This window comes from Triturus cristatus, chromosome 9 (genome assembly GCF_964204655.1).
Source record: "Triturus cristatus chromosome 9, aTriCri1.1, whole genome shotgun sequence".
Lineage (NCBI taxonomy): Eukaryota > Metazoa > Chordata > Amphibia > Caudata > Salamandridae > Triturus > Triturus cristatus.
In genome coordinates this window covers 1141729386-1141752510 of record NC_140592.1, presented here as the reverse complement: position 1 = coordinate 1141752510, position 23125 = coordinate 1141729386, and the positions used below count along the sequence as shown (strand labels likewise).

The 23125-nt window shown below is 50.4% G+C and overlaps 1 protein-coding gene across 5 annotated transcripts in view; it reads right to left on the bottom strand.

Annotated features, from left to right (window-relative positions):
* MGA (MAX dimerization protein MGA) overlaps positions 1-23125 on the bottom strand; it is a 1048942-nt gene that overhangs the window by 652536 nt on the left and 373281 nt on the right. The gene's annotated exons all lie outside the window — the stretch shown is intronic.

The following is a 23125-nucleotide window of genomic DNA, read 5'->3' as shown; positions in this document are numbered from 1 at the left end:
CAGATGTCATCTAAGGGTATGTTCCCTAGAAAAGCCATAGAAGCCCCTAACTTTCTAGTAGAGTGGGCTTTAGGTGGAACAGATAATGTTCTTTTTGCCTTTTGATAGCAAATTTGTATGCACTTTACAATCCACCTAGCTATCCCTGATTTAGAGATGGGGTTGCCTTTATGTGGTGGAGAGAAGGAGACGAACAATTGTTTAGTCTTCCTGAAAGGTTGCGTTCTTTGTATGTAGTACAGCAAAGCCCTCTTAACATCAAGTGTGTGTAAGGCCCTTTCTGCAACAGATTGAGGTTGCGAGAAAAAGACAGGTAATTCCACCGATTGATTGAGATGGAAGGGGGAAATGACCTTGGGCAGAAACTTCGGATTTGTACGAAGTATGACCTTGCTGTGATGTATTTGTAGGAAGGGTTCCTGTATAGTGAACGCTTGTATTTCACCAACCCTTCTAAGGGAAGTGATAGCTACGAGGAAAGCTGTTTTCCAGGTGAGGAACTGTAGCTCACATTTATGCATTGGTTCGAAGGGTGGACCCATTAGCCGTGTAAGAACTACATTTAGATTCCACACAGGGGAAGGTGGTGCCCTGGGAGGAATTACTCGTTTAAGGCCTTCCATAAAGGCTTTAATAGCGGGCACTCTGAACAGTGATAAATGCTGTCTGTTTTGTAGATAAGCAGCAATCGCTGCTAGGTGTAGGCGTATGGATGAATATGCCAGGTTACACCTGTGAAGATGGAGCAGATAGCATATGATGTGCTGTATGGATGCATCTAAAGGGTTGATTGTATTGTTACGGCAGTAAATTACAAATCTTTTCCACTTTGCGGCATAGCATGCTCTAGTGGTAGGACGTCTGGCTTCCATGATGATGTTCATGCAATCAGGGGGAAGGTTAAGGTATCCAAATTCTAAGATTTCAGGAGCCAGATCGCCAGGTTGAGCTGAGCTGGGTTCGGGTGCCTGATTTCTCCATGGTTCTGGGTTAGGAGGCATGGGGACAGGTGCAGTTTTTGATGTGGTACCACTGATAGTTGTAGTAGTGTGGTGTACCACGGCTGCCTGGCCCATGTTGGAGCTACTAGAATGAGTGTGAGGGAGTGCTGTTGTAGCTTCCTTACCACTAATGGAATTAGTGGGAGAGGTGGAAAGGCGTATGCAAATCTGCCTGACCAGTTCATCCATATCGCATTGCCCTTGGACAATGGGTGTGGGTATCTGGCGGCGAAGCTTGGGCATTTTTTGTTTTCGTGGGTGGCGAAGAGGTCTATCTGAGGATGCCCCCACTGTTGGAAGAATGGGTGAAGAACTTGTGGATGCAGTTCCCATTCGTGTAGTTGTTGCGTTTGTCTGCTGAGCAGATCTGCCATGGTGTTTTGTACGCCTGGAACGTGCTGTGCCAGGAGAAAGATGTTTTGGGGAATTGCCCATCTCCATATGCTCTGGGCTAAGCGGGAGAGCTGGGGAGAGTGTGTCCCCCCCTGTTTTTGGATATAATACATTGCAGTCATGTTGTCTGTGCGAATGAAGACTGCTTTGCCCGAAATCTGTTTTTGGAAAGATTTTAGGGCTAGAAAGATCGCCAAGAGCTCCAGATGGTTGATGTGGAGCGATTTTTGCTGTGGCGTCCATAGACCTTGCATGTGAGGTGTAGGAGATGCGCTCCCCAGCCGGAGAGCGATGCGTTCGCTGTTAGAATCACCTGAGGAACCGGGTCCAGGAACGGCCGCCCTTTGGAAAGGTTTGTGGTGTTCCACCACTGCAGAGAGTGATGGGTGCGGCCGTCCACCAACACCAGATCCGTCAGCTGACCCTGGGCCTGGTTCCACTGTCGTGCTAGGCACTCTTGAAGTGGACGCATGTGGAGTCTTGCATGGGGCACTATGAAAATGCAAGACGCCATCATTCCTATGAGCTTCATAAACACTCTTGCTGGAAGAGAGTGTTGAGGAAGGAATGTTTTGCGCAAGGCTTGTATGCTTGCGATCCTGGCTGAGTTTGGATAGGCAATACCTTTGGAGGTGTCTATAGTGGCCCCGAGATATTGCTTTGTGTGAGATGGTACAAGGTGGGACTTTTGGTAGTTCACCGTGAAGCCTAGTTGGTGGAGCAGCTGGATGGTGCTGTTTGTATGTTGCACACATTGGTGGTAGGACGCGGCTTTTATCAGCCAGTCGTCTAAGTAAGGGAAGACGTGAACATGTTGACGTCTGAGGTGTGCTGCTACTACCGCTAGGTATTTGGTAAACACCCGTGGTGCGGTGGTGACCCCGAAGGGGAGAACCGTGAATTGGTAATGCTGACCGTCTACCACAAACCTGAGGTACTTCCTGTGAGAAGGGTGTATTGTAATATGAAAGTATGCGTCTTTCAGATCCAAGGTAGTGAGAAAGTCTCCTTGACAGAGGAGCGGGAGGACTTGTTGTAGGGTGACCATGTGGAAATGGTCTGAATGTATGTATGCATTTAGAGGCCGTAGGTCCAGAATGGGCCTCAGGGTCCCGTCTTTCTTCGGTATCAGGAAATACAGAGAGTAGACCCCTAGATTTTGCTGATTGACGGGGACCTGCTCTATAGCGTGTTTTTGGAGGAGGGAGAGCACCTCCTGTTTGAGTAGTGTGGAATGTTCTTGATACATTGGACGGTGTCTTGGTGGGATATTGGTGGGGTAGATGTTAGCTCGAGACAGTACCCTGGCCGAATAATTTGGGTCACCCATTTGTCCGATGTTATGGACTCCCATGCGTGGATAAAGTTTTGCAGTCTGCCCCCGACCGGAGTGGGATGGTCTGGGGGGAGGGAAGGGGAGTCATTGTGCGGGCGGGGTGGCAGAACGGGTGGTGTTAGTTTTGCCCCTGCCCTTATTGTTGTTGCCTCTGTAACCACCCCTTTGGTAGCCCTTTGAAAAGGTATTTTGAGGAGGGGACTTGTAGGAGGTAGAGGCGCTATCAGTGGAGTAGCCTCTGCCTGTGCTACGAAAGGATGAGCGTCGAAAGGAGCGTTTAGGGGCCTGTGATTGTAGTGCCCCCATAGACTTTGCTGTGTCTGTGTCCTTTTTCATCTTTTCTAACGCTTCGTCCACCTTTGGCCCAAAGAGAGTTTGTTGGTTAAAGGGGTGATTTAGTATGGACGCCTGGACTTCAGGCTTGAACCCTGAGATCCTGAGCCAGGCATGACGACGAAGCAGGACACTAGTGTGAGAAAGTGGCTCTGTATATACTGTTCCCTAATAGGTACAGGGGGTACAGAGTCCACAGTCCCCCAGAGGCTGATAGAGGTCAAAGTTAGGTATGACCTTACTCTCAAAAGTGGTAGCTTGGTCGAGCAGTAAGGCAGTACCAGAGGACAGTGTAAAGCATTTATTGTACACACTCAGTCAGCAAATGGTTTCACACACTCAATAACTGAACTCTAGGCCAATGATTTGTATATATAAAATATATGCTTGTTTTATTTTTAGAACCACAAGGGGATAAAAATATACTTTCTCAGAATGAGAGGTTGAATATAAATACTTTTGTTTCAAGCAATAAATTTGTAAAACAGTCACAGTTGGTTGCAATAAACAATCCTATTTCCTAAACATAACAATGCATTGAGCTCAATGGTAAATTCAGGTTATTTGTAATAAATTACTTTTCAGATTACTTTTGGAATTCCAGGTCTGGATCCTAGAACCAGCCTGGGGTCAGTATTCAGAATCAAGTGAGGAAAGTCGACTTAATAACTGTAAGGATTTTTAGATAATATTTAGCTATTTCAAAAGTTAGCACTTAGAAAATATTTCACAGAAAACATTCAATGGATCTCTATGGCAAGAAATTCAAATTGCAGGTAGAGTACTTTATCGTTACTTTAGTAATCCAGGACTGGGTGCCTAGACCCAGGACTGGGGTCCTTATCAAAAGCAGGTAAGTAATTTCGTTTGCAGAAATGGTACGATTTTAAAAGAATATTTCAAATTTGCAAAAGTAGACACTTAGAAGAAATTTCACAGAAAAGCAGACAATGGTTTCCTATGGGAGAAAAATGAGTTAGAAGTAAGTATAGTTGTGAACACTTTTCAGAGTCAGGGCTGGGCACCAAGATCCAGCACTGGGAGCTCACCTAGGAGCAGGTGAGTAAATTCGTTTTTGTCACTTGGCTGATTTTTGGTGAATTTTTGCAGTTTTGAAAAGTTCACACTTAGAAGATTTTTGAAGAAAAAGCCAGTCAATGTTACCCTATGAGGAAAATGAAGTTAGCGGTTTAAGGGTAAGTACTCGACTGGTAATGTTGAAATTCCGGGCATGGACTCAGGGGTCCCCCAGTGTCAGGTAAGCACAGTTGGTTCACCCTCAGCGGTTTCAGGACGGCCGGGTGCAGAGAGAGTTGGGCCCAATGTTATCCTATGAGGGATAGGGGGGCCTTGGTTGGTGGCTGCTGTCTGGCAAGCCACGCGGCTGTGGGAGCTGGGCTCCTGGTCACTTACTCAGGGCAAGTGGGGAAGTAGGTTAGAGTAGAGAGGGCACTGCCAGGGCCACTCGGGCGGCTGGGTGCAGGGTGCTTTTGAGCCTTAGGGCGCTCAATGGAAATCAATGGGAATGTTCCGGTTTGGAAAGAGGCTGCAGGCTCGGGGACGAGGATGTTTCAGGTGCCACCACCACTTCGAGAGGTAAGTTGGGTAGTTGTAGGTTAGGTGGGTACCCCGGGATTGGGCACAGGGGGTCGCAGGGCGCCGGGTGCAGGGGTGCCTTTTGACGTCGGGAATCTTACCCTCTGGTTGATCGCGGTTGGGGTGGCACTTGGTTCTGAGGCTGCAGGCTTCTTCCGGGATGTCGAGGGGGGTCCTTGGGTGCCGGACTCGGGGTCACAGTCGCCGTGGGGTCGTCCTCAGGGTCTTTGTCCACTCCGGCACTGGCCAGGCTTGGCTGGTGCAGAGTGTGTTGGGTCCGCGGTCCCGGGCTGGTGCCAGGGATAGCAAGTAGGTTTCTTGAGTAGAGCCTCTACTCGTGGGAGTCCCAGGGGCTTAGAGCTAAAGGGTAGCCAGGTCCTCCGGGGTTGGTGAGGTTGCTGGCCACGTGGGATGCCGCGCTGGTGCAGGTTCGAGAGTCGACAGGCCGGTAGGGCTGGGGCCAAAGCAGTTGGTGTCTTCTTCTCTTTTTAGCAGCTGCAGGGCAGGTCTTTGTTCTTCTTGCTCTTCTTGTCGTTTTTCTATCTGGAATCTGGGGAAGGAAGGTTCAGGGGGCCCCTAAATACTAGATTTAGGGGCGTTACAGGTAGGTGAAGGCCAGGGACCAATGGGTCCTTGTCCTGGGGTGGGTACACCCCCTATCCTGCCTCTCTCCTGTGGGAGGGGGGCAGTGGCCTAATCCTGATAGGGTAGGGCCTCCCATCTTCAAGATGGCGAGAGCCCGGAGATGTGCTTCACCTCGCCTCCCCCACCTGAGGGGTGGGGTGGGCAGGCTGGCACATCCCCTGTCCTTGTATGGGGTTTCCGGCCAAGCTTCCCGCCAGAGTGGGGGGTTGCAGTGGCCTGGGGAAACTCCAACTGGCGGCATGCCTTTGAAGCTTCCCTTTGCTCATCCTGGGGGAGGAGATTTCTCACCTCACCCAGGATGTGCATTGTTGCAGGCCCGGGAGAGCAGGGGCTCTCCCACCCAGGGGTCCAGCAACGTGTCTGCTGTGTGGCAGCCTGGGCAGCCTCAGAGCAGACGTGGATTGCAAGTTAGCTGTAAGGGGGCATCTTCTAAGATGCCCTCTGGGGTGCTTAGTACATTAAATCCTACACTGGCATCAGTGTGGGTTCAATGTGCTGAGAAGTTTGATACCAAACTTCCCAGGCTTCAGTGTTGCCAGTATGGTGCTGTGGAGCTCGTGTTTGACAAGCTCTCAGCACCATGTATCCTTAAATGACAGCACTGCACTTACAGTGCCCAGGAATGGACCCGGGTACTGTAGGGGCACAGGGCTCCTGCTCCTGTGCCCACACCATAGGCGTAATGCACCCAGCTAGAGGGGTGGCTGGCATATGCCTTGGCAGTGTAGGTGATGGGCATGGTACACAGTGATGTGTGCCATGTCGACTCTTTGTTTTGTCCTGCACCCAGACACTCAGCCTGCAAGGGCAGTGTGTGTGTGTAAGGGTACAGGGCCTCTGAGGGTGGCACAATGAGTGCTGCAGCCCTTAGAGGCCTTCCCTGGTCACAAGGCCCTGGGTACCTAGGGTACCATTTACTAGGGGCTGACATGTGGCTAGGGTTTGCCAATTTGGAGTTTGTGTGGTTTAAGGAAGGAACATAGGCCCTGGGCACCTGATTGGCAGGAACCCAGGGTACACTCAATCGAAGTACATTCAGCAATTTAGCAAAAAGTGGGGGCATACCATGCAAGAAAGATGGCACTTTCTCACACAACCCCCCCCCAAACGAAAGGTGATGAGACTAACCTTGTCCTATGGAGTCTTCATTGTCTAAGTGGAAGAACCTGGAAAGTCCATCTGCATTGGCATGGGCAGTCCCTGGTCTGTGTTCCACTTCAAAGTCCATTCCCTGTAGGGAGATGGACCACCTCAGTAGTTTTGGATTTTCCCCTTTCATCTGCATTAGCCATCTGAGAGGTCTGTGGTCAGTTTGAACTAGGAAGTGAGTGCCAAACAAGTATGGCCTCAGCTTTTTCAGGGACCAAACCACAGCAAAGGCCTCCCTCTCAATGGCACTCCAACGCTGCTCTCTAGGGAGTAGTCTTCTGCTTATAAAAGCAACAGGTTGGTCTTGGCCTTCATCATTGGTCTGGGATAGGACCGCTCCTATCCCTAGCTCAGAGGCATCAGTCTGCACTATGAACTGCCTGGCATAATCTGGAGCTTTTAGAATTGGTGCTGAGCACATTGCTTCTTTTAGGGTGTCAAAAGCCTTTTGACAACTAACTGTCCAGTTAACTTTCTTGGGCATTTTCTTGGAGGTGAGTTCTGTGAGGGGGGTCACAATGGACCCATACCCCTTCACAAACCTCCTGTAGTACCCAGTCAAGCCAAGGAATGCCCTGACTTGGGTCTGGGTTGTTGGAGCTATCCAGTCCATGATGGCCTGGATTTTGGGTTGTAAGGGCTGTACCTGGCCTCCACCTACAAGGTGGCCCAAGTACACCACAGTGCCCTGCCCTATCTGGCATTTGGATGCCTTGATAGTGAGACCTGCACTCTGCAGAGCCTCTAAAACCTTCCCAAGGTGGATCAGGTGATCCTGCCAGGTGGAGCTAAAGACAGCAATATCATCAAGATAAGCTGCACTAAAGGACTCCAACCCAGCCAGGACATGGTTCACCAACCTCTGGAAGGTGGCAGGGGCATTCTTTAACCCAAAGGGCATCACAGTAAACTGATAATGCCCATCAGGGGTGGAGAATGCTGTCTTTTCTTTTGCTCCTGGGGCCATGCCAATCTGCCAGTACCCTGCAGTTAAGTCAAAGGTACTGAGAAATTTGGCAGCCCCCAATTTGTCTATCAGTTCATCTGCTCTTGGGATAGGGTGAGCATCTGTCTTGGTGACAGAGTTGAGCCCTCTATAGTCCACACAGAACCTCATCTCTCTCTTTTCACCCTGTTGATGAGGTTTGGGGACCAGAACCACTGGGCTAGCCCAGGGGCTCTCTGAAGGCTCAATGACCCCTAACTCCAGCATCTTGCTGACCTCAGCTTTGATGCTTTCCTTGACTTGATCTGACTGTCGATAGATTTTGTTCTTGACAGGTGCACTGTCACCAGTGTCCACATCATGGGTACACCAGCTTGTCAGACCAGGGGTCAGGGAAAAGAGGCTAGCATATTGTTGCAAGACTTGCTTGCAGTCAGTCTGCTGTTGGGCAGAGAGGGTGTCTGAGAAAATCACACCATCTACTGACCCATCTTTTGGGCTGTAGGATAGGAGGTCAGGGAGTGGCTCACTCTCTGCTTCCTGTTCTTCATCAGTCACCATCAGCATGGTGATGTCAGCCCTATCATTGTAGAGTTTAAGGCGGTTCACATGGATGACCCTTTTGGGTGTCCTGCTAGTGCCCAGGTCAACTAGATAGGTGACCTCACTCTTTCTCTCTAGGATAGGGTAAGGGCCACTCCATTTGTCTTGGAGAGCCCTTGGTGCCACTGGCTCCAAAACCCACACCTGTTGCCCTGGTTGAAATTCAACCAGTGCAGCTTTTTGGTCATACCAGTGCTTCTGGAGCTCCTGGCTGGCCTCAAGGTTCTTGGATGCTTTTTCCATATACTCAGCCATTCTGGACCTTAGGCCAAGCACATAGTCCACTATGTCCTGTTTGGGTTCTTGAAGAGGCCTCTCCCAGCCCTCCTTTACAAGACACAGTGGTCCCCTTACAGGATGACCAAACAGAAGTTCAAAGGGTGAGAAACCTACTCCCTTCTGTGGCACTTCCCTGTAGGCGAAAAGCAAGCATGGTAATAGGACATCCCACCTCCTTTTGAGTTTCTCAGGGAGTCCCATGATCATACCTTTCAATGTCTTGTTGAACCTCTCAACAAGGCCATTGGTTTGTGGGTGGTAGGGTGTAGTAAACTTGTACTGCACTCCACACTCTTTCCACATGTGTGTTAGGTAAGCAGACATGAAGTTGGAACCTCTGTCTGAAACCACCTCCTTAGGAAAACCCACCCTGGTGAAGACACCCAGGAGGGCCTTGGCTACTGCAGGAGCTGTAGTAGTCCTAAGTGGAATTGCTTCAGGGTACCTAGTAGCATGATCCACTACTACTAGAATGAATTTGTTCCCTGAGGCTGTGGGAGGTTCGAGTGGACCCACAATGTCCACGCCTACCCTTTCAAAGGGGACCCCCACCACTGGTAGTGGAATGAGGGGGGCCTTTGGGTGGCCACCTGTCTTGCCACTGGCCTGACAGGTAACACAGGAGCTGACAAACTCCTTCACCTTTTGGTGCATCTGGGGCCAGTAAAAGTGACTCACTAACCTTTCCCAAGTTTTGGATTGCCCCAGATGTCCAGCTAGGGGGATGTCATGAGCCAAAGTTAGGAGGAACTCTCTGTACTTCTGTGGCACTACCACCCTCCTGGTGGCTCCAGGAGTGGGGTCTCTTGCCTCAGCATACAGTAATCCCTCTTCCCAATAAGCTCTGTGGGTACCACTGACATCTCCCCTGGCTTCTGAAGCAGCTTGTTGTCTCAGGCTTTCAAGAGTGGGACAGTCTCGCTGACCCTGGCACAGCTCTTCCCTAGAGGGTCCCCCTGGGCCCAAGAGTTCAACCTGGTAAGGGTCAAGCTCCATGGACTCAGTTCCCTCAGAGGTATCTACATCCTCTCCAGGGGGAGAGGGGTTCTGAGTGTTGGGCTGTACAGAAGCTGGTCCCCCAGTCTTCTTGTCCTTCCTCTTGGTTGGTTGGGCCATTATTCCAGGCTCCAAACCTACTTTTTCACCCTTCCTCTTGCTCTGTGCTCTGGTTTGCACACACACCAATTCAGGGATGCCCAGCATGGCTGCATGGGCCTTTAACTCAACCTCAGCCCAGGCTGAGGTTTCCAGATCATTTCCAAGCAGACATGCAGCTGGCAACTTTGGAGAGACCACTACCTGTTTCAGGCCAGTAACCCCCCCCCAGCCTAATGTTACCATGGCCATGGGATGACTAGTGGTGACACTGTCAGCGTTGGTGACTGGGTAAGACTTCCCAATCAAGTATTGCTCAGGGGAAACCAGTGTGTCTTTCACCATAGTGACACTGGCACCTGTATCCCTCAGAGCTTCTACCCTAGTTCCATTCACCCAGGGGTACTGTAAGTATTTCTTCAAGTTGGGGGGCCACACAGCCACAGTGGCAAACTCCACTTCTCCCAAGGAGACTAAACTTGCTTCAGTGTGTTCCCAGATTTGCTCAGGGTACACCTCTGATCCCATTTGTATACTTGCTGCCCCAGGAGTGGCTGTACTGGGTGCCTTAGGGGCTTTGTTTTGGGGGCAAGATACAGTTAGGTGTCCCTGCTTCTTACAGGTATTACAAAAGGCCTTTAAGGGATCAAAGTTTTTCCCCCTATATGGTTGGGGCACATAGGGAGTAGTTTGGGTCCCACCCACCTGAACAGGTTTTTGGGGCCCTTTGGAAGACTCAGACTTTTTATCTTGGGGATTCTCACCACCTTTCCCCTGGGGAGGTTTTGTGACCACCTTCTTTTGGTCACCCCCAGTGGTTGTCTTGGTCACCCTAGTCTTGACCCAGTGGTCCGCCTTCTTTCCCAATTCTTGGGGAGAAATTAGACCTAGGTCTACCAAATGCTGATGCAACTTTTCATTTGTGCAGTTACTCAAAATATGTTCCTTCATGAATAAATTGTACAATCCAGTAAAATCCTGCACACCATGTCCAGCTAACCAACCATCCAGTGTCTTCACTGAGAAATCTACAAAATCAATCCAGGACTGGGTCTGGGTTTTGTGAGCCCCCCTGAACCTAATTCTATACTCCTCAGTGGTGAATCCAAATCCCTCAATCAGAGCTTTCTTCATGAGGTCATAGGATCCTGCTTCTGGCCCAGAGAGGGTCAGAAGCCTGTCCCTGCAGTTACCAGAGAACAGTTCCCACAGGAGTGCCCCCCAGAGAGGTTTCTTTACTTTCCTGATATCACAAGCCCTCTCAAAGGCTGTGAACCATTTGGTGATATCATCACCTTCCTCAAATTTAGGGACAATCCCTTTGGGGATTTTAAGGTCAGAAGTTTCCTCCCTATCCTTGTTTTTATTATTGCTGCCACCATTGATGGGTGCTAAACCCATCTCTCTCCTTTCCTTTTCTAGAGCCAGCAGCCTGGACTCTAGATCTATTCTTTTGGCCAGCCTCACAAGGCTGTCCTCTTCACTGGGGGGTCCCCCAGTGTTGTCTCTGGGACCAGAGCCACCTGTGTGGTCTCTAGGTGCCCAGATGCTATGTCTTTAGTTGGAGGGTATGGGTGCCATCTCCTCCCTAGGGAATAGTATGGGGAGGTTGCTGTCCTCCTCCCCTGTTTCCCTTTCCTCATCTGACTGGCCATCACCATGTTCAGATGGGTGGTCTTTAGCATACTCAGCCAGGAGCTCCTGGAGCCCTTGTTTGGATGGATGCTGACCCATTTGTAAATTTTTGAGTTTACATAAGGACCTCAATTCCTTGAAAGACAAGTGTAAGTAAGGTGTGAGGTCGAGCTCCTCCACCAGGTCCATGTTATTATTATCACTAATAGCTGGGTTTGTTTGAGACATTCTAACCTGACAGTTCTAACCCTCTACCCTGACTATAGTGACTTTTATTTTCCTAAAATTCTAATGGGACTTAAGCAAGGCCCTAGCAAGACTTTTAGTAATTTTGGAAAAACCAATCAGAATTCTAAAGGCAATTTTTAAGAGTTCTGTCGTGTGATCAGATGGTAACCAAGTAGTCCAACAAATGCAAGTTTGTATCCCACCGCTGTCACCAATGTGAGAAAGTGGCTCTGTATATACTGTTCCCTAATAGGTACAGGGGGTACAGAGTCCACAGTCCCCCAGAGGCTGATAGAGGTCAAAGTTAGGTATGACCTTACTCTCAAAAGTGGTAGCTTGGTCGAGCAGTAAGGCAGTACCAGAGGACAGTGTAAAGCATTTATTGTACACACTCAGTCAGCAAATGGTTTCACACACTCAATAACTGAACTCTAGGCCAATGATTTGTATATATAAAATATATGCTTGTTTTATTTTTAGAACCACAAGGGGATAAAAATATACTTTCTCAGAATGAGAGGTTGAATATAAATACTTTTGTTTCAAGCAATAAATTTGTAAAACAGTCACAGTTGGTTGCAATAAACAATCCTATTTCCTAAACATAACAATGCATTGAGCTCAATGGTAAATTCAGGTTATTTGTAATAAATTACTTTTCAGATTACTTTTGGAATTCCAGGTCTGGATCCTAGAACCAGCCTGGGGTCAGTATTCAGAATCAAGTGAGGAAAGTCGACTTAATAACTGTAAGGATTTTTAGATAATATTTAGCTATTTCAAAAGTTAGCACTTAGAAAATATTTCACAGAAAACATTCAATGGATCTCTATGGCAAGAAATTCAAATTGCAGGTAGAGTACTTTATCGTTACTTTAGTAATCCAGGACTGGGTGCCTAGACCCAGGACTGGGGTCCTTATCAAAAGCAGGTAAGTAATTTCGTTTGCAGAAATGGTACGATTTTAAAAGAATATTTCAAATTTGCAAAAGTAGACACTTAGAAGAAATTTCACAGAAAAGCAGACAATGGTTTCCTATGGGAGAAAAATGAGTTAGAAGTAAGTATAGTTGTGAACACTTTTCAGAGTCAGGGCTGGGCACCAAGATCCAGCACTGGGAGCTCACCTAGGAGCAGGTGAGTAAATTCGTTTTTGTCACTTGGCTGATTTTTGGTGAATTTTTGCAGTTTTGAAAAGTTCACACTTAGAAGATTTTTGAAGAAAAAGCCAGTCAATGTTACCCTATGAGGAAAATGAAGTTAGCGGTTTAAGGGTAAGTACTCGACTGGTAATGTTGAAATTCCGGGCATGGACTCAGGGGTCCCCCAGTGTCAGGTAAGCACAGTTGGTTCACCCTCAGCGGTTTCAGGACGGCCGGGTGCAGAGAGAGTTGGGCCCAATGTTATCCTATGAGGGATAGGGGGGCCTTGGTTGGTGGCTGCTGTCTGGCAAGCCACGCGGCTGTGGGAGCTGGGCTCCTGGTCACTTACTCAGGGCAAGTGGGGAAGTAGGTTAGAGTAGAGAGGGCACTGCCAGGGCCACTCGGGCGGCTGGGTGCAGGGTGCTTTTGAGCCTTAGGGCGCTCAATGGAAATCAATGGGAATGTTCCGGTTTGGAAAGAGGCTGCAGGCTCGGGGACGAGGATGTTTCAGGTGCCACCACCACTTCGAGAGGTAAGTTGGGTAGTTGTAGGTTAGGTGGGTACCCCGGGATTGGGCACAGGGGGTCGCAGGGCGCCGGGTGCAGGGGTGCCTTTTGACGTCGGGAATCTTACCCTCTGGTTGATCGCGGTTGGGGTGGCACTTGGTTCTGAGGCTGCAGGCTTCTTCCGGGATGTCGAGGGGGGTCCTTGGGTGCCGGACTCGGGGTCACAGTCGCCGTGGGGTCGTCCTCAGGGTCTTTGTCCACTCCGGCACTGGCCAGGCTTGGCTGGTGCAGAGTGTGTTGGGTCCGCGGTCCCGGGCTGGTGCCAGGGATAGCAAGTAGGTTTCTTGAGTAGAGCCTCTACTCGTGGGAGTCCCAGGGGATTAGAGCTAAAGGGTAGCCAGGTCCTCCGGGGTTGGTGAGGTTGCTGGCCACGTGGGATGCCGCGCTGGTGCAGGTTCGAGAGTCGACAGGCCGGTAGGGCTGGGGCCAAAGCAGTTGGTGTCTTCTTCTCTTTTTAGCAGCTGCAGGGCAGGTCTTTGTTCTTCTTGCTCTTCTTGTCGTTTTTCTATCTGGAATCTGGGGAAGGAAGGTTCAGGGGGCCCCTAAATACTAGATTTAGGGGCGTTACAGGTAGGTGAAGGCCAGGGACCAATGGGTCCTTGTCCTGGGGTGGGTACACCCCCTATCCTGCCTCTCTCCTGTGGGAGGGGGGCAGTGGCCTAATCCTGATAGGGTAGGGCCTCCCATCTTCAAGATGGCGAGAGCCCGGAGATGTGCTTCACCTCGCCTCCCCCACCTGAGGGGTGGGGTGGGCAGGCTGGCACATCCCCTGTCCTTGTATGGGGTTTCCGGCCAAGCTTCCCGCCAGAGTGGGGGGTTGCAGTGGCCTGGGGAAACTCCAACTGGCGGCATGCCTTTGAAGCTTCCCTTTGCTCATCCTGGGGGAGGAGATTTCTCACCTCACCCAGGATGTGCATTGTTGCAGGCCCGGGAGAGCAGGGGCTCTCCCACCCAGGGGTCCAGCAACGTGTCTGCTGTGTGGCAGCCTGGGCAGCCTCAGAGCAGACGTGGATTGCAAGTTAGCTGTAAGGGGGCATCTTCTAAGATGCCCTCTGGGGTGCTTAGTACATTAAATCCTACACTGGCATCAGTGTGGGTTCAATGTGCTGAGAAGTTTGATACCAAACTTCCCAGGCTTCAGTGTTGCCAGTATGGTGCTGTGGAGCTCGTGTTTGACAAGCTCTCAGCACCATGTATCCTTAAATGACAGCACTGCACTTACAGTGCCCAGGAATGGACCCGGGTACTGTAGGGGCACAGGGCTCCTGCTCCTGTGCCCACACCATAGGCGTAATGCACCCAGCTAGAGGGGTGGCTGGCATATGCCTTGGCAGTGTAGGTGATGGGCATGGTACACAGTGATGTGTGCCATGTCGACTCTTTGTTTTGTCCTGCACCCAGACACTCAGCCTGCAAGGGCAGTGTGTGTGTGTAAGGGTACAGGGCCTCTGAGGGTGGCACAATGAGTGCTGCAGCCCTTAGAGGCCTTCCCTGGTCACAAGGCCCTGGGTACCTAGGGTACCATTTACTAGGGGCTGACATGTGGCTAGGGTTTGCCAATTTGGAGTTTGTGTGGTTTAAGGAAGGAACATAGGCCCTGGGCACCTGATTGGCAGGAACCCAGGGTACACTCAATCGAAGTACATTCAGCAATTTAGCAAAAAGTGGGGGCATACCATGCAAGAAAGATGGCACTTTCTCACAACTAGTATTTATGGCTCTAGAAGCAGTGTCAGCTGCATCGAGGGCACACTTAATGGAGGTGTTAGTAATTAGTTTGCCCTCCTGTATTAGTTCATGAGCTTTGCGTTTGTGTTTTTCGGGGAGGTGCTGCATAAGAGCCTCAAGCTCGTCGTAGTGTGCTCTGTCATAGCGCGCAAGTAGCGCTTGTGTATTTGCAATGCGCCACATGTTTGCAGCTTGGGAGGCGGTGCGTTTGCCAGACGCGTCTAGAAGTTTGGATTCTTTATCCGGCGGTGGGGCTTCTCCGGAGGACTGGGAGTTAGCCCGCTTTCTAGCTGTGGACACAACTAGGGAATCTAAGGGAGCAGGGCCCTTAATGTATGCAGGGTCTGTGGGTGCCGCCTTGTACTTCTTTTCTATTCTAGGGTTCAACACCCTGGCCCTGACAGGATCTTTGAACACCTCTGCAGCATGCTTGGTGACACCTTTAAGCATGGGCAAGATAGACGTGGACTTGTCTTGAATGTCAAATGTGTCCAGTAGGAAGTCGTCTTCCACTGGTTCACTATGCATTTCCACCCCATGGTAGTGTGCTGCTCTCTGCACTAAGTGATGAAACCCTAAGGAGTCCTCAGGGGGAGACTGCCTGGATGGGTATAGGTCGTCCTGAGGCATATCTGGTATGTCAGGGTTTTGGTAGTCTTCCCATGGGTCAGGGGTCCCCGGTGGAGTGGGGTCCATTGGGGCGTCCGCTGGGTCATAATCTGGATCCCCGTAATCCGGATCTGGGGACGGGGTCGGGGAGCGATGAGGTGAGGGTGGCGGAGACCTGGGAGGGGGAGGGGGTGGAGGAGGTGGAGGAGGCAGAGGAGGAGGTAGTGGGGAGGGCACTCTGAGGGGAGAAGTAGCAGAGTCCTTCCGCTTGGGTGGTGGAGGAGGAGCCGGAGTGTCAAGGCGTCTTTTCTTGATAATTAAAGTCAATAGCCCAGTCTTTGGATCTTTAAATAGAGTCTTTTGCAAAGGGTGTGGTGTAAACAGATCCAGTGGCGCCGAATCGTCCGCTGGCGCCGATGGTTTTGGAGCCGAGGGCTTCGATGGTTTCTGTGCGCCATGTTTTTTTGGAGCCTCCGGTTTTTTCGGCGTCGAAGGAGTTTTCGGCGCCGGAGCGTCGGTGCCGACAGATTTGTGTTTGTGTTTGGTCGGTACCGAGAGTCCAGGCTTCGGCACCGGTGGCTTCGGAGTCGAGCTGGGTATCACTTTCTTCGGTGCCGGATGGTGTTTTTCGGCACCAGACGTCGGCTGGCTCGAGCCCAAGCTGCCGTGAGACTTTTGAGGCTTCGACACCGGGCCCGAAGGTGGGGTGATAGAAGCTGTGTGCTTGGTTTTACCCAGGCCTGCAGGCGAGGGTGTAACCTGAGTCTCTTTGGTTTTGGGCGCGGGGGTGGGAGGGGGTACAGTACTCACGACCCGCTGCGCCGGTGTGATGTCCTCCACGTCGGAGTCGTCGGCCTCGGAAGCGCTGACGACGACGTCCACCTGCTCGGTGTGTAGTTGCCCCGAATCTTCGGCGTCGTCTCCGAAGATGTCCGGTGGAGCTGCGGTCGATGAGTGCGCCATGGTGCGTCGAGCTCTTCGATCCCGGATGGTCTTTTTTCATCGAAAAGACGTACAGGCGGGGCAGTCTCTGGCCTCGTGTTCTGGAGAGAGGCAAAGATTACACACCTGATGGAGGTCGGTGTGGGGAAATTTAGACCCACATTTTGGGCACTTTTTGAACGGAGTCCTTTCCATCGGCCGGGACCGGAGTCGAGGAGGGCCCGAAGGCCGGTGCCGATGTACGGAATGGAGAAAAGTGCCGCTTCGAGAGATGAAGATATGATGAAGAAACTCGAAGAACGAGGATTTTACGTCGAGGCTGGAACCGTAGAAGTTCGAAGCCGGAGCACGAAGTATCACATCCAAGCCCGATGGCGGAAAAAAACAATCTGAGGATGGAGCCGAAGCCCATGCGCAGTACGGACCGAAGGAGGAGTCACCGAACTCGTGACTTCCAAAGACTGTCCAAAGAACAAAAACAAACTGCAAACATCCGTGCCCAACACCAGATGGCGATCTATGCTAAGTGTACAATCTGCAGCTCATATGCCTCGAACACATAGTTTAGCCTTTAGTAGGTGTGTGAGGTATCTAAGCATCGTTGATTCCCTTGTCAATTTATTTTGCAGTTTATGTTTGCTGCACCACAGTGTGAACCTCTTCCATTTTTTCCCATAGCATTTCCGTGTCGTCGGCCTCCTTGCTTCACGGAGCACTCGCATGGTGCTTTAAGGTAGCTTAAGGTGTGCGAACTCTATGTCTTCAGGAGCCATGCCGCTAGGCCGAGGCTCTCTGGCTCTGGGTGTAGAACCTCTCTGTTCTGCATGGAGTGTAAGTCTTTTCTTTCGGTGAACTTGTGTGGTGGTCCCTGTGCCATTTCCACTATTTGGGAGTACCATGTCTGTCTTGCCCACTGTGGAGCCACTAGGATCAGCGTCATGTTGCTGGTCCTGCACTTGTTGAGTACCCTGTGTATCAGTGGTATTGGTAGAAAAGCGTAGGCAAATGTTTTTGACCAACTTATCCATAGGGCATTCCCCTGGGATTTTTTTTCTGGTTGTCTGGATGCGAAGTTTTGCCATTTTGCATTCTGGCGTGTTGCAAACAGGTCTATTGTCGGTGTACCCCACCTTCTGAATAGCCTTTGCGTTTCCTGTCCATTGAGCTCCCACTCGTGGGATGCTGAAGTCTGCCTGTTGAGCCAGTCTGCTTCCACATTGTCCTTCCCTGGTAGGCTTATGACCAGCAGGTCTATTTTGAGTGGGATGGCCCATCTCCAAATCTCCTGAGCCAGGTTGGATAGGGGAAACGATTGTGTTCCTCCCTGCTTGTTGATGTAGAACATTGTTGTAGTATTGTCAGTTTGTATCAACACCCTTTGGTTGTACAGTTTTTTCTGGAAGGCCTTCAGGGCTAGCAGTACGGTCTTCAATTCCAGGTAGTTGATGTGTCTAACCACATCTGCTGGAGTCCACAGACCCCTCACTCTGACCTTGTTCATATGTGCTCCCCATCATATCTGGGATGCGGCTGTGGTGATGGTCACCGTTGGGCTTGGTGGTGTCAAAGGCTTCCCTATAGTTATGTTCTCCCTGTTCCACCATGCTGTCTCTTCTTGCACTGCGTGCGTTACAACCACTAGATCCTCCCAACTTCCGCTTGCTTGTGACCATTGCTGTTGCAGCCATTCCTGGAATGGTCTCATGAGTAGGCGTACATTGGGAACTAGGTGAATGAATGACGCCATCATCCCCATGATCTTGCTCGCTGTTCTCACTGTCAGAGCTCGACCCTTCTGGTAGACGCGCGTCTCCTTCAGCAGGGCTAGTGTTCTCTTGTCGCTGGGCATCACCGTTCTCTCTATGGAGTTGATCTGCGCCCCCAGGAAGATCTTCACCTGTTCTGGTTCCATTGAGGATTTCCCCCAGTGTATTGAGAATCCCAGCTTTGTTAGTGTCCTTGTGACCCGCTGTGCGTGTTCCTCGCATTTGTCGTGTGAACTTGCCTTTATTAGCCAGTCGTCGAGGTAAGGATACACATGAATCCCTTCCCTCCGCAGGTATGCAGCCACTGCCGCCAGGCATTTTGTGAAAACCCTTGGTGCGGACTTTAGCCCGAATGCCAAGGTTGTGAATTGGTAGTGTTCCTTGTTGATGGTGAACCTTAACAGATTTTTGTGCCGCCGGTTCATTGGGATGTGCAGATAGGCATCTTTGAGATTCACAGTGGACATGAAGTCTCCGTCTCTTATTTGTGGGAGTACCTCTTGTAGGGACGTCATTTTTAATTTTTGCGTCCTTACGTACTTGTTTAGGAACCGTAGATCCAAGATGGGTCTTAGTGTTCCGTCCACCTTTGGTACCAGAAAGTAGTTTGAGTACACTCCCTTGTTCCTTTCCTTGAATGGTACAGGTTCTACGGCCTCCTTTTGGAGTAGCTCTTGTGCTTCCTGTACGAGTTGCGCTAGCTCCTGTCCTGAGTGTTCTCTACTCTTTGGTTTTTTGTTTGGAGGTCTCCTTTCCAACTCTATGCAGTATCCGAACTGTATGATGTTGAGTATCCATTGGTCTGTTATTTTTCGCCACGCTTGAAGAAAAAGTCTCAGTCTGCCGCCTACTGGTGTTGCATGCTCGTCGGCGTTTGGTTCGTTTAACCCTCTCATCTTGGTTCTTTTGAGCTCCACCCACGGTGGGATCTTGTGGCTGAGCACTGTTCACCGTGTGAAGTCACTTGGAGGTGGGTCGGTCCCCCCCTCTTCTTCTTTGGCCTCGTCCGTTTCCCCTGCTGCGAAAGGACTGGCCCCGAGGCTGGTACTGCCAGTTTTGTTTCTGCTGCCCCTGTTGCCCGTGACTCTCGCCTTGCTGGCCTTGCTGGATTGTTTGATGTGACGTTCCCGGCTGGTTTCCTCTCCTTCCGTAAGGTCTCCGTGTCGGGGTACCTCTTCTCATCCCTCTGAATTGCAGGGCCCCCATGGACCTTGCGGTCTCTGTAGGAGAGTAGGGTCTGCTTTCTATGTTCACCCCCACTTTTTGCTTTTGCTTTACTGGTTTTCGACTTAGATGTGGCTGTGGGCATGCTAATCAGACCCACAGCCCTGCTGTTCTCTCTCTAAAATTGACACTATGTACTTTAGGTGCATAACCCATTTGGATAGGATCACCTTATTGGCCCCTGTACAGTGTACCTTAGGTACCCATGGCATAGGTGTACCCTAGGCCTACCAGGGGCTGCAGCATGTATTATGCCACCCCTGGCCTGGCCTTCCATTATGACACAACTGGATGATCACTCAGCTGGGGCAAGGTCGTGTAATCACTCCTTGCTTAGGTGTAGTATTCCTATACCTAACTTACATATAGACACATGTGTACCTATCAGCCACTCCTATGGCAGGCCTTAACAATCCTGGAGGCAGAGTGCTTGGTAACATGTGAGATGGTGCTCTAGCATGAGCTGAGCCTGTCTGCAGCTTTCGGAACCATGTCCTTATAGCTGTTCTATGATATAGCCTACCATATACTCTTAAAGTGCCTTATAATCTTAAGCGGTTATGGTAACTATGGTTTGGCTTTATCAAAACATGTCGTGTAAGGTGTCTAACACTTTGGAATAATACCCCCATACCATTTCTGGGGATGAGGATATTATCCCTTCCTTCTAGAGGGAGAAGACATGTTGTAACCTACTTACCCGGTTAAAGTTAACCAGAGCCCCAGCATCACAAAATGGATGCTGCTGCCACAGACACGAGTCTGACCTCCTGCTGCTGGGAGTGATCCCGGCAAGGGAGGCTTCGACAATAGGTTTCCTGCTTGGGGAGGTGCTAGCACCTCCCCAGACAGACTTTAGTGTATTGGGGCAGGGAGGGCTGAAAGGAATGAGACATGCCTGGGGCACACAAGGTGTCCCATGCATAGTCCAGTTCAAACCGGTGCTGGGGCACTCCAGCCCCAGTCCTGGCGCGAAACTGGACAAAGGGAAGGGGGTGTAACCACCCCCCTCCCAGGTCCCACCCATAAGGCGTGACCTAGCAGGTAACCCAGCCCCCCAGATTAGTATAAGAGTGGTAGCTGGGCCCCAGGAGATTAGATTATCCTGAACCTGCAACTTGAACAGAAACTCTGGACCTTCGACATTCGACGAAAGAAGAAGACCGAAGAATCTCCCTTGTGGCCAAGGAGTGGCTACCCTGTGCAAACAGGCACCATCAAGAGACTACCCTTTGCTTTGCTGAAGTTCTACGAGGGACCGACTGCAGAGCCCGACCAGAGCCTTGACTTCCAGACTTCTCCGACCCTGATCCACATCCACAGCCGAGCTGAGATCCGTGGAGGCGACGAGAGACGTGGGACCGGCTACCTGGGAAAAGTGGCGAGTATCTTCCAGCGCAGCTTCTGAGGCTCCATCGAAGTTGTGCACCGGGGATTGAGAAGCCCCAACCCCAAGCACCATCTGCACCGAAGATCAGTCCCCCAGACTCCACAAGTCCTGCGTGGGGCCCTTCTGCATTTTCCTGCTTGCCGCGTCTGTCCGGTTGCTTGCCCGTTGGCTAGCGGCCTTTGTGACGACACACCTTGAAATCTTCACTGCTGGTTTGGCTCCTCCAGACTGGCTCCCACTTCTTTGCAAAAGAGAAGCACCCCAGACCTTCCTGGTCTGCACCAGAAGCAAGTCCTCCGTTCTTCGTGGGTTCCGCTTGCCAAGGCTTGGTGAGTCCTAGTTCGACGCCGCCGACAGCAAGAGCCTTCGTGGGACAGCTCGCCTCCTGGTCCTGGTCGTCCTCGACCTCTCCTGGTATCCGTGGCTGCAGCGACAAGCTTCACCTTTCACCTGCAATCTTCCCGACATCGCCTGGTTCCTTCCTGGTTCCACGTGGTCACTGGCTAGTGACCTTGACTCTGTCCCTTCTGCTTGCAGGTATCCTCTCTTCTTGATCCCAGCCTTGGGATCCACCGGACACTCTTCACTGACTGCCTGTCAGCAACTTTCCTTCAGGCATCCATAGAAGTCCACGACGAAACCCGACGCAAGTTCACACCTATGCACCCGCAGCCCGTGGGCTAGGTAACTTGGGTACTTCGGTGCTCACAAGGGTAGTGACTATCCTAGGGTCTAGTTTCCGAGTCTCGACTCTCTAGCTGCTTCAGAAGTGTCCTTAAACTGCTTATTTCAGAACTGTACTATTTCTATCGATTATACGCATTACGCGTGAGTGTTTCCACTCTGCACCTGAATCCCGTGGGCCTCCCACTTCCTAACTGTTGCTAGTGTAGTGTAGCCCCAGTGATTCCCTAGGCCTAGGCATATCCTATTTCCGTGACAGTGGTCCTTATACCACTTCTTTAGTATATGGTTTGCGTGGCCCCTGGGGCCTAACTGTATTACTTACCTGTGTGACTTAATGTATGCTTGAATAAGACTGTGTTGTACTTACCTCTAATCTCATAAAGAGTGCTGAGGGTTTGACTAGAATAAATACACTTTATTTTATATATATATATCTGTTGTGGTGTCCTTTCATTTGGTATTCAAGGGATTATATATGGTATCACAGCTGGCTTCACATGCCATTCAGAGTTTAGCCTAAGACTGCTCTTGTCCATGCTACCACTAGGTTAGCTGGTCTATAAGGTTGACTTTACAACCAATCACCATAAGGGTTGTTTGGACTGATATAAGGTGTACACTAGAACTAGTGACATCATACATCAGGCCAACTTCTCACATTGGTGAGCAGCGGTTGGGATCTGAGCTTGCTGTTGTAATACCATTGTAATCTTGAGATACTAAATTGAAAGATCACACAGATATTGTTTAGGTACATATACCAGAGATTATAATACTTAAGTCCTACTGGACTTAGTGGTTGTAGGTTGAAGGGAGTAACACACCCTGACTACAACTACCAGAGAGGTTTAGTAGAAACAACTAGTGTAGGTAGGTGCACACACCACACCCTCACTAGATCATGTCTCTGGGAGGAGATCAAGTAGATGCTCTCTCAGGAGGGGCAGGTCTGAAGAAGACCCCCTCTAGATATGATACCCTAACTTTTCAGGAGATGAGACAATTGTGTACCTCCAGAAAGTTAAAACAGGGTGCAAACCCTACCCTCCTTCAGCTAGTACAACTCCTAGAGGAGTATGATACTTTTAGGGCCTCACAGGCCAGTACCCTAGGTACAAAGGAGGGTCTACCCACCACAGATGAGTCAGATGGGACTTCAGATGAAGAGGTAGACCGCCAGGGCCAAGTAGGAAGACTTAGCCAGGCTAACCTAAGCTTACATGGGAGTTTGCATGGGGTCCCCACATACAGACCCCCAAGTGGGCTTAACCAGAGAAGCAGGAGAGACAGATCCCCTTCAAGGAATCCATCCACTCCCATGTCTCTAGCATCTCTAATGCTTCTTCTCACAGGGGAATGACTTCCCCTGAGAGAAAGGAGCATGAAGCCAGAATGAGGGAAGCTAATCTGAGGATTCAGGGGGAAGAACTTGCCCTTGCCAAAGAGAAGCTTATCACAGCTGGCTTCACATGCCATTTAGAGTTTAGCCTAAGACTGCTCTTGTCCATGCTACCACTAGGATAGCTGGTCTATAAGGTTGACTTTACAACCAATCACCATAAGGGTTGTTTGGACTGATATAAGGTGTACACTAGAACTAGTGACATCATACATCAGGCCAACTTCTCACAGTCTCATTCTCCTTTTTGAGTTGGGTGAGTTTCTCATCCACTGGTGCCCCGAACAGCGTTTCTCCGTTGAAAGGGGTGTTCAGGATGTTGTTCTGGACTTCTTGTTTGAATCCTGAAATTCTGAGCCAGGCTTGTCTTCTTTCTGTGATTCCTATTGCCATCAGCCTGCTTGATGTTTCTGCCCCATCCAACGCTGTTTTA